The following is a 10,215-nucleotide window of genomic DNA, read 5'->3' as shown; positions in this document are numbered from 1 at the left end:
CAAGCCACTCTTACAAGCATATAGCACTATAGCTCACCTTTATAGGTATCTATCTTCCGGCCACAGGTCAGCCTGATATAGGTGGCTCTGAAATACTTTTGCTGGGAGAGGTTTGGTCTAGTGAAAGAGCTCTGCTTCAGTTGCCTTCTGATTTAGTTGTAATAAACGAAAATCTGCCCTTCTTCCCTTATGGGGGACACAAGAGCCCTTATAGAGTCCTTTGCAGGGTCTCCATCAGTCAGAGAATATAACCGGTTGACACTCCCGTAACTAAACAGTACAAAAATGAACCAGAAGGACAAAAATGTGAGAATGCAACAGTATTTCATTATTTGTTAGGTTCTCTGTTATATTTAAGTTGCTGACCAGTGTAATATTTCTTGGTTATTTATGATGAAAAATTTAGAAAGAATTGAGGTTGGCCAGGAATTTCTAAATGGTATTAATGCGATCTATTTTGAGCAAAAAGCAAAAATCATAGTTAATAATGTGGTCTCAGAGGAAATCAGAATTGAGAAAGGGTGCCCGCTTTCCCCTCTGCTATTTATTTCTGTTCTGGAGGTTTTGTTAAATATGTTGAGGAAAGAGGAGGAAGTTAAAGACATTGTAGTAGGATCCAAGCAATATAAATTAAAGGCCTTTGCTGATGACTTGGTTTTAACTTTACAGGATCCAGACACCAGTGCAATAAAAGCACTGGATTTGATTCAGGATTTTGGGCAGGTAGCAGGATTTAAATTAAACAAGAGCAATACCAAAGTTTTGGGGGGGGTAGATAATGAGGAAAGAAAACCCCTTTTTGAAAGGACAGGCCTTGTTTCTGTGAAAAAAGTTAAATATTTGGGTGTGAATTTATCGGTAAAGAATTTGAATCTGTATAAAGATAACTATGAAAAATTATGGAATGAAATCAAGAGGGATCTTGAGATATGGTCAAATCTAAAACTTTCATTGATGGGCCGAATATTGGTGGTTAAGATGAATGTATTGCCAAATATGTTGTTTTTATTTCAAGCTCTACCAATCATTGATAATGTTAAATGTTTCAAAGGCGACTTCCGGTTTGAGTCGCGGACGGCGAGGAAGCGCAGAAAAACCTCTCCGAGGTTTTCCGAGCAACGCGGAGGTTTGGGGGTGTCGCAAGGGCACTGCGCCCCCAAAAAATCCCAGGGGGGGTACCCCTGGGGGATAGGCTCCCGGCGGCGTGGGAGCGGTCTCGGAGTTTTCCCCAGCTTTTTTCTTTTCTTTGCGGGAGAAGCTTGGGGCAACGAGGCCGTGTGCGCAAGAGGGAGAGCAGCGACTCCGCGTTGCGATGCCTCCAGCTTCAGCTGAAAAGGCGACGGACCTCCGTGATAATATAATGGACTCTCTAGCGTGTGAGGACTTGGAACAATGAGAGAAATTGGAAATTAAGCTAAGAGACTCCTGGCTACGTAAGTTTTGAGTAAAGGAATTCATCCGGTTGAGGCAGAAAATGGCGCGGATGATTGAATCATAGATATAAAAAGGGGGGAAGTCGTTGCTGCCGGACTGAGTGAAAACGGAACCTGTATAGCAACTGAGTAACTCAGTAAAAATAATTTGGAGACAATATATTTAATGACAGAGAACATGCCTGTTTGAAGGTTTGGTTCCTCCTCTGAACTAAAGATTTAAGGACATAAGAAGGAATTAGTATAAATACTTTACCCTCAACTGTAAGTCGTCACCTAATTTGCTACTTTAAGTTGCTACTTCATTACTGCATTTTTGGGACTTCATTACGTAATTTGTAATTTAAGTTGCAACTTCATTGCTGCATTTGTGGGACAACATTAAATTGTTACTTTATTGCTGCTTTTTGGGGGGCAACATCAAATTGAGCTCAGCATTCTTGGAGGAGATAAAGGAAGCAGCTAAAGTTTATTGCACGTGACGCTGAGACGCTGAGACGCTGAGAGAGGAGAATGCCAAGGGATATAAAGGAATACATCGGAAAAAATCAGAAGAAAGGGGGATTCGGAAATAGACTTGCTATTCTGATATAGAAGTGTTTTTCCCAGACGCTATTGATACAGCAGATACCGGGAAATTGGAAAATAGTGAGTAAAAACACGGACTTTTTGGACATTTGGAGTTGTTTTACAGTCATCTTATTTGGAGTTACTTTACAGTAATTTAACCACATGAGACACTTTGGGGTTAAGTCTTGGAGTTGCATTTACAATATAGATGTTTCATCACGGATTTACAAAAATTTTGAATATTGAAAACTACTACGCTCCTCCCCCCCCCCCCCGGAAGTCTCCTCTATGGTAGAGGTTCTTGATATAGCTCCCCCCCTCTATCTACTTTGCAGGGGGAGATTGGTTTCTCCAATTAACCAGAGCAGACTTTGAACATAACAAATTTGGGTGGACTAAAGTGGAAAAACATTGAAATATATTCCAAAATAAACTTAATTAATTTAAACAATAAGAAGGCCGCAATAAAAGGGGCAATTGCCCTCCTCTTCCCCCCCCCCGAACACCTAGTAAAGGGAACTGGACTCTCTCAATTCTCTGTGGGATATCGATGTTGGATTAAGCCGTCAAGTGGCGGAAGAACACAAGAACACGTAGATTCGACTGGATTATCTATAGCGAAATCTTTTGTCTAACGGGCGAGTGGTTAATCCCCCTCAGGATAGAATTTATATTTCTAAATTACATCTTATATTTCCATTGTTTCTATATATATTATGAGTGAGGAAGATTGTGAGCCCCTTTATGGGAGAGAGTGAGCCGTAAAATATAGCGGGAATATAAAGCATATAGAAAGGACATAATGCTGGGAAAAAATGGTAAAAAGGGGGGGGGGGGACACCAATGGAAAGAAGGACATCAAGACAGGAAGAGATCAAAGATCTAGATTTGTTATGGAGCAAAATTAAAGAAGAATTTAGACAAACTGAAACACACATGGAAAACAAATTAGGAGAAATGCAGGAGATGATTGATAAAAAGATAGAAGGAGCAGTAGGGGAATTATCAAATAAAATCCAGGAATTATCAGTAAAATCAAAAATAATAGAAAAGAATAACAAAAAAAAATCCAAAAAGAGATGAGAGAGCAGAAAAAGGAAACAGAAAAAATAAAGGAAGAAATGAGAGAGGTAAATAGAAATCAGGAACAAATCTGGGATAACTTAGCAATGACAGAGATGCGAAAAAAACAATTTAATTTGAAATTCAGAGGAGTGGGAGAGGAGGTGAAAGAGAATATAAAGGAAAAAATGATTAAGGAACTAGCTAGATGGCTAGAACTTGAAGAAGAGGTTGTGGCACAAGCAATACAGAATGCTTTTAGAATAAGAAGAAGATTCCACCAAAACAAGTCTAGAAAACCCCAGGGGGATTGCTTAGTAATTTTTAATTCAATTGAGATAAAAAATTTGATACTAAAAACAAGTTACCAAAAAAGATTAATAATTGATGGTAGACCAATTATTATTCTAAAAGAAATACCAGTTAGACTGTTGCGTAAAAGGGAAGGATATAAACAGATTACAGGTGTTTTGAAGAAAAATAATATACAGTATAGATGGGAATTCCCTGAAGGGATTACCTTCTTTTTTAAAGATAAAAGATTTAAGCTGCTGGACACCCAAGAAGGAGAAAAATTCCTAAGAAGATACGAAAAAGAGCTCGGCAAGGTGGAGGACAGGCTGGGAGATAGAGAGAGAGGAAGGGGTGAGAGAAAAGAAAAGAAGGAGAAGAGAGGGGTAAGGGAGGAGAAAGAGGAGGAGGAGGAGGAAGAGAAGGAGGAAGGAGCAGTAGGAGGGGAAGAAGAAGGATCAGAAGAGGAGGAGGAGATAGAGAACAGAAGCTCTAAAATATAAATTTGACAACTTACTTTGAATAAATAGAAACTGAATTTTGATAATGTCTTTAAAATTTTTATCTTGGAATGTAAACGGTCTAAATGAAAAATCTAAAAGAAATAAAGTAGAGAAAGTGTTGAGGAATAAGAACTATGATGTGATATGTTACCAAGAGACACATGTGGCTAAGAAACACAAACATATATTGATAAATAAAAAGTTGGGAGTGGAATTTATCAACTCAGATGTAAATAAAAAAAAAGGAGTGGCAATATACGTGAAAGAAAAATGGGTATTACTTTGCAAGGACGAAGAAGGAAGAATTTTGGGAGTTCAAATCAATTATCAAGGGGGAAAATTTAATGTAGTAACAGTTTATGCTCCAAATACAAACAAAGCAGAGTTCTTCAAAAAATTGGAACAAATATTATTAGATTTAGAAAGCCATAAATTAATTCTACTTGGAGATTTAAACGGAGTACCAATACCGGAGTTAGATAGAAGTGGGGGGGAAAAGAAGTCAAATCAAGGAAAACTCCCAAAAGCATTTAATAATCTAGAGGAAAATTTAGATTTGATTGATATTTGGAGACACAAAAACCCTACAACGAAACAATTTACGTTTTTCTCAGAACCTCATCAGAGCTGGGGCAGGATTGACCAGATATGGGTCTCTAGAGAATTATCTATAAGAACAATGAAATGTGAAATACAACCTAAAACCTTCTCAGATCATAACCCAATTGCATTAGAAATAAAATGTAAATTATTGGGGGTATATAGGTGGAGAATGAATGAATATCTTTTTGAAAAAGAGGAAGTGATAGAGAAGGCTAAAAGTGCTTTGAAAGAATACTTTGATATAAATCTAAATAATGACACAAAGTTAGAAACAGTTTGGGATGCCAGTAAGGCAGTTTTAAGAGGATTCTTGATTCAACAAAATAGTTATAGAAGGAAGCTAAGAGAAACAAAAAAAGAAGAAATTATTAAACAGTTAAGAGAATGTGAGAAAAAAATTGGTAATAAATCCCAGGGATGAAAGGACTAAACAAATCTGTAAAACGTTGCAAACACAGTACTCAACTTTAATTAATCAAGAAGTAGAATGGAGAATCAAATTGATGAAGCAAAAATATTTTGAATCAGCAAATAAGACCGGGAAATTATTGGCATGACAACTTAGAAAAAGGAAAAAACAAAATGTGATTAATAAAATAAAAATAGGAGAACAAGTATTAGAAGATACTAATGAGATTAGGGAAGAATTTCTTAAATTTTATGAGAAGTTATATAAAAAGGAAGAGGAAGATATGGAAGAAATTGGAAATTATCTGATAAAGAATGAAGGAAAACATTTGACGGAGGAAGAAAAAACATGCCTAAATAAACCTATAACAATAGATGAGATTAAAGTTGCAATTAGAAAGATGAAACCGGGGAAAGCACCTGGCCCAGATGGTTTATCAGCGAAGTATTACAAAGTACTAGAAGAGTATTTGGCACCGGTTCTATGTGAAATGATGAATAATATTCTACATGGAGGAAAGACCCCTGATTCCTGGAAAGAGGCACATATTACATTAATATCAAAGCCAGATTCGGACAAATTAGATATAAGGAATTACAGACCAATATCATTACTTAATAACGATTATAAAATTTTCGCGGATATAATGGCGAGTAGATTAAAGAAGTACTTAGTAAACTCCATTCATAAAGACCAAGCAGGATTCCTCCCTAACAGGCAACTGAAATACAATGTGAGGCACATAATAAATATTATTGAATACTTGGATCTTAAGATTGATATTCCGGCGGCGCTGATTTTTATTGATGCCGAAAAGGCGTTCGATAATGTGTCCTGGGAGTTTCTGTTAAAATGTATGGAGAGGATAGGGATAGAGGGACCCTTTATGAAAGGAATAAAAGAGATCTATTCGACTCAAAGAGCCAAATTAATTATAAATAATAACATAACGGATTCATTTATGATATCGAAGGGCACAAGACAAGGGTGCCCTCTATCTCCCCTCCTATTTATAATGGTCTTAGAGGTACATGCAAATAAGATTAGGAAAACATCGGAAGTAAGAGGAATCAGAATTGGCGCAAAAGAGTATAAGTTAAAGGCTTATGCCGATGATCTGGTTATATCGCTAGAAGATCCAGTAAGTGGCACCGGTAAAATCTTAGAGCTATTGGAAGAATTTGGAAAAGTCTCTGGTTTTAAATTAAACAAAGCTAAATCTAAGATGTTAATAAAGAATTTAGATGAAAATCAAAGAAAACAGTTAGAGCTACAAACAGGAATCAAGGTGGTGAAAAAGGTGAAATATTTGGGTATCTGTGTCTCAACGAAAAATATAAACCTAGTAGAAGATAATTACACCAAGACCTGGAAAGAAATAAAAAAAGATTTAGATACATGGAGCAGAATAAAACTTTCCCGGTCAGGCAGGATGGCTGCAATAAAGATGAGCGTTCTGCCGAGACTGCTGTTTTTGTTTCGAAACATCCCGGTGATCAGAGGCACTACAATGTTCAAAGACTGGCAGAAAATCCTGTCCAGATTTATCTGGCAGGGTAAAAGAGCAAGAATTAAATTTAAAATCCTTACTGACCGCAGAGAGAGAGGAGGGTTTGCTGTCCCGAACTTGCAATTATACTACGAGGCATCGTGCCTGTGTTGGATCAAAGAATGGATTACCTTGAATAACACTGATTTGTTAGACCTGGAGGGATTCAACACTAATTTCGGTTGGCACGCTTACTTATGGCAAAATAAAGGGAAGATAAATAGGGGGTTCTCTAATCATATTATTGTTGTTGTTGTTTAGTCGTTCAGTCGTGTCCGACTCTTCGTGACCCCATGGACCAGAGCACGCCAGGCACTCCTGTCTTCCACTGCCACCCGCAGTTTGGTCAGGTTCATGTTCGTAGCTTCGAGAACACTGTCTAACCATCTCATCCTCTGTCGTCCCCTTCTCCTTGTGCCCTCCATCTTTCCCAACATCAGGGTCTTTTCCAGTGAGTCTTCTCTTCTCATGAGATGGCCAAAGTATTGGAGCCTCAGCTTCACGATCTGTCCTTCCAGTGAGCACTCAGGGCTGATTTCCTTAAGAATGGATGTGTTTGATCTTCTTGCAGTCCATGGGACTCTCAAGAGTCTTCTCCAGCACCATAATTCAAAAGCGTCAATTCTTCGGCGATCAGCCTTCTTTATGGTCCAGCTCTCACTTCCATACATCACTACTGGGAAAACCATAGCTTTTACTATACGGACCTTTGTTGGCAAGGTGATGTCTCTACTTTTTAAAATGTTGTCTAGGTTTGTCATTGCTTTCCTCCCAAGAAGCAGGCGTCTCTTAATTTCGTGGCTGCTGTCACCATCTGCAGTGATCATGGAGCCCAAGAAAGTAAAATCTCTCACTGCCTCCATTTCCTCCCCTTGTATTTGCCAGGAGGTGATGGGACCAGTGGCCATGATCATCGTGGTTTTTTTTGATGTTGAGCTTCAGACCATATTTTGCGCTCTCCTCTTTCACCCTCAGTAAAAGGTTCTTTAATTCCTCCTCACTTTCTGCCATCAAGGTTGTGTCATCTGCATATCTGAGGTTGTTGATATTTCTTCCAGCAATCTTAATACCGGCTAGGGATTCATCCAGCCCAGCCTTTCGCATGATGAATTCTGCATATAAGTTAAATAAGCAAGGAGACAAAATACAGCCTTGTCGTACTCCTTTCCCAATTTTGAACCAATCAGTTGTTCCATATCCAGTTCTAACTGTAGCTTCTTGTCCCACATAGAGATTTCTCAGGAGACAGATGAGGTGATCAGGCACTCCCATTTCTTTAAGAACTTGCCATAGTTTGCTGTGGTCGACACAGTCAAAGGCTTTTGCATAGTCAATGAAGCAGAAGTAGATGTCTTTCTGGAACTCTCTAGCTTTCTCCATAATCCATATTATTAGAGGAGCGTTATTGGAGGTTTGGGACAGAAACAAAAGACTTTTGGAAAAAAGCACCCCGTGGTGGTTATCACCCATTGATATTCTAACAATCAAAAAACTAAATATGGAAGGTCAAAGATGGACCTATGAAGACCTCCTGGTAAGATCGGATAAAGGTTGGAAGATTAGAGCATATGAGGATTTAAAGGATAGATTAACGAGCTGGTTACAATACTATCAGATCAATGCTCTATGGAATGAACACAAGAAGTCAGGGATAAATGAGAAGAAATCTAAATTCCAGGTGGAAATACTAGAAGGAAATTCTAAACTTTTATCCAAAATGTACAATCAACATTTGGAATGGGACACTAAGGACAAGGAGGTGAAGGAAGTTATGATTAAATGGGCCATAGACCTGGGACATAACATAGAATATGATAGATGGATACAACTTTGGAAGATAGATATGAAATTCACAGCATGCGGGGGACTCCGAGAAAATTTAGAAAAAATGATGTACCGCTGGTACATCACTCCTGTAAAATTGGAAAAAATGTATAAGACCGGGGACAAGAAATGCTGGAAATGTAAAACAAAAGAGGGTGATTTCTACCATATGTGGTGGACATGTGATGAGGTGAAAAGGTTCTGGGGACTCATTTATGAGGAATTAAAAAAGATCTTGAAATACACCTTTCCTAAGAAACCCGAGGCCTTTTTGCTAGGTATGGTCGGTGAAGAGATTAAAAAAGAAGACAAAACAATCTTTCAATACTCAACAGTAGCAGCTAGAATATTGTTAGCGCAGAACTGGAAAACTCCCAACATACCAACGGTAAAAGAATGGCAAATTAAATTATTCGAATATATAGAATTAGCAAAGATGACACAAAAAATCAGGCATCAAAAAAGTAAAAAAATTATTAAAGACTGGAACAAATACGTAACATATATAGAAACAAATTTAGGTAGTATAAAAATTTCAGTAGGTGAGATATAAAATCTGTGAAGCAGAGATAGAAGGTGAAAACAGAGACCGCAGGAAGGTAGGATGGGTATACAACCTAAGCGGAGATGAAGGGAAGTAACTCAATGTATTTTTTCTTAATTTCCTTGTTTCTGTTTTTTGTATTTGTACTTTTCTTTTTGGGTATTAACTGGATATTTATATACTTTGTTTCTTTTTTAAGTTCTTATTAGGTATGATATGTATGAAAAAGCTTAATAAAAATAAAATATTTAAAAAAATGTTTTAAAGAATGGCAGAAGACATTGTCTAAATTTATCTGGCAGGGGGAAAAACCTAGAATCAAATATAAATTACTTACAGATATAAAAGCAAAAGGGGGTTTTTCACTACCAGACCTGAAGATATACTTTGAAGCTGCTGCCTTCTGCTGGATCAAGGATTGGATTCAATTAGAGAATGATGATGTGTTAGACTTGGAGGGACTGGATAATCAATTCGGATGGCATGCATATCTATGGTATGACCAGATAAAGGCCCACAGTGGCTTTAAGAATCATGTAATTAGAAAGGCGTTATACAATGTATGGACTAGATACAAAGATCTCTTAGTAAGAAAAACACCAAAACGGATTGCGCCAATGGAAGTACAGGCCCCAAAAAAGTTAAATATGGAAAATAAATGGTTGAGGTACTCAGATTTGTTGTTAGAGGATCAGGAAGGTTTTAAATTAAAACAATTTGAACAAATTAATGATAAAGTGAATTGGTTGCAATATTATCAAATTAATGAATTATATAAGATGGTTAAGAGAAATGGTTCTGCAACAGAAAAAACCAAATTGGAAACGGAGTTGTTAGATACTAAAGTTAAAAATATTTTCCTCAGGGAATGTGCAGGCGACCTTGGAACGGACCGCTCACGGAAGAACCCTGACCAAACCTAAGAGAAGGCGTGTAGTGGTGATAGGGGATTCCCTACTGAGGGGAACAGAAGCAGTGATCTGTGGGCCTGACAAGATGTCTCGGGAAGTGTGCTGTCTCCCCGGGGCTAAGATCCAAGATGTAACTGAACGACTGCCAGGAATCATAAAACCCACTGACAAATACCCCTTCCTCTTGGTTCATGTGGGAACCAATGACACTGCAAGCAATAGCCTCCAGAAGATCAAAAGAGACTACGAGGCTCTGGGCAGGAAATTGAAGCAATTAAATGCACAAATCGTCATCTCATCTGTCCTCCCAGTTGAACGACGTGGCCCAGGGAGAGAGAGGAAAATAGTGGAAGTAAACAGCTGGCTTCGCAAATGGTGTAAACAGGAACGGTTTGGATTCTTAGATCACGGACTGCAGTTTCTTGAGGATGGACTTCTGGCAAGCGATGGGCTGCACCTCACAACGGTTGGGAGGAATGTTTTTGCCAAAAAACTAAGAAACCTCATCAGGAGGGC

Source organism: Podarcis tiliguerta (assembly GCF_965153285.1).
Source record: "Podarcis tiliguerta genome assembly, chromosome: W".
NCBI lineage: Eukaryota > Metazoa > Chordata > Lepidosauria > Squamata > Lacertidae > Podarcis > Podarcis tiliguerta.
The sequence above is the reverse complement of the archived record's forward strand: the minus strand, read 5'-3'. Positions refer to the sequence as shown.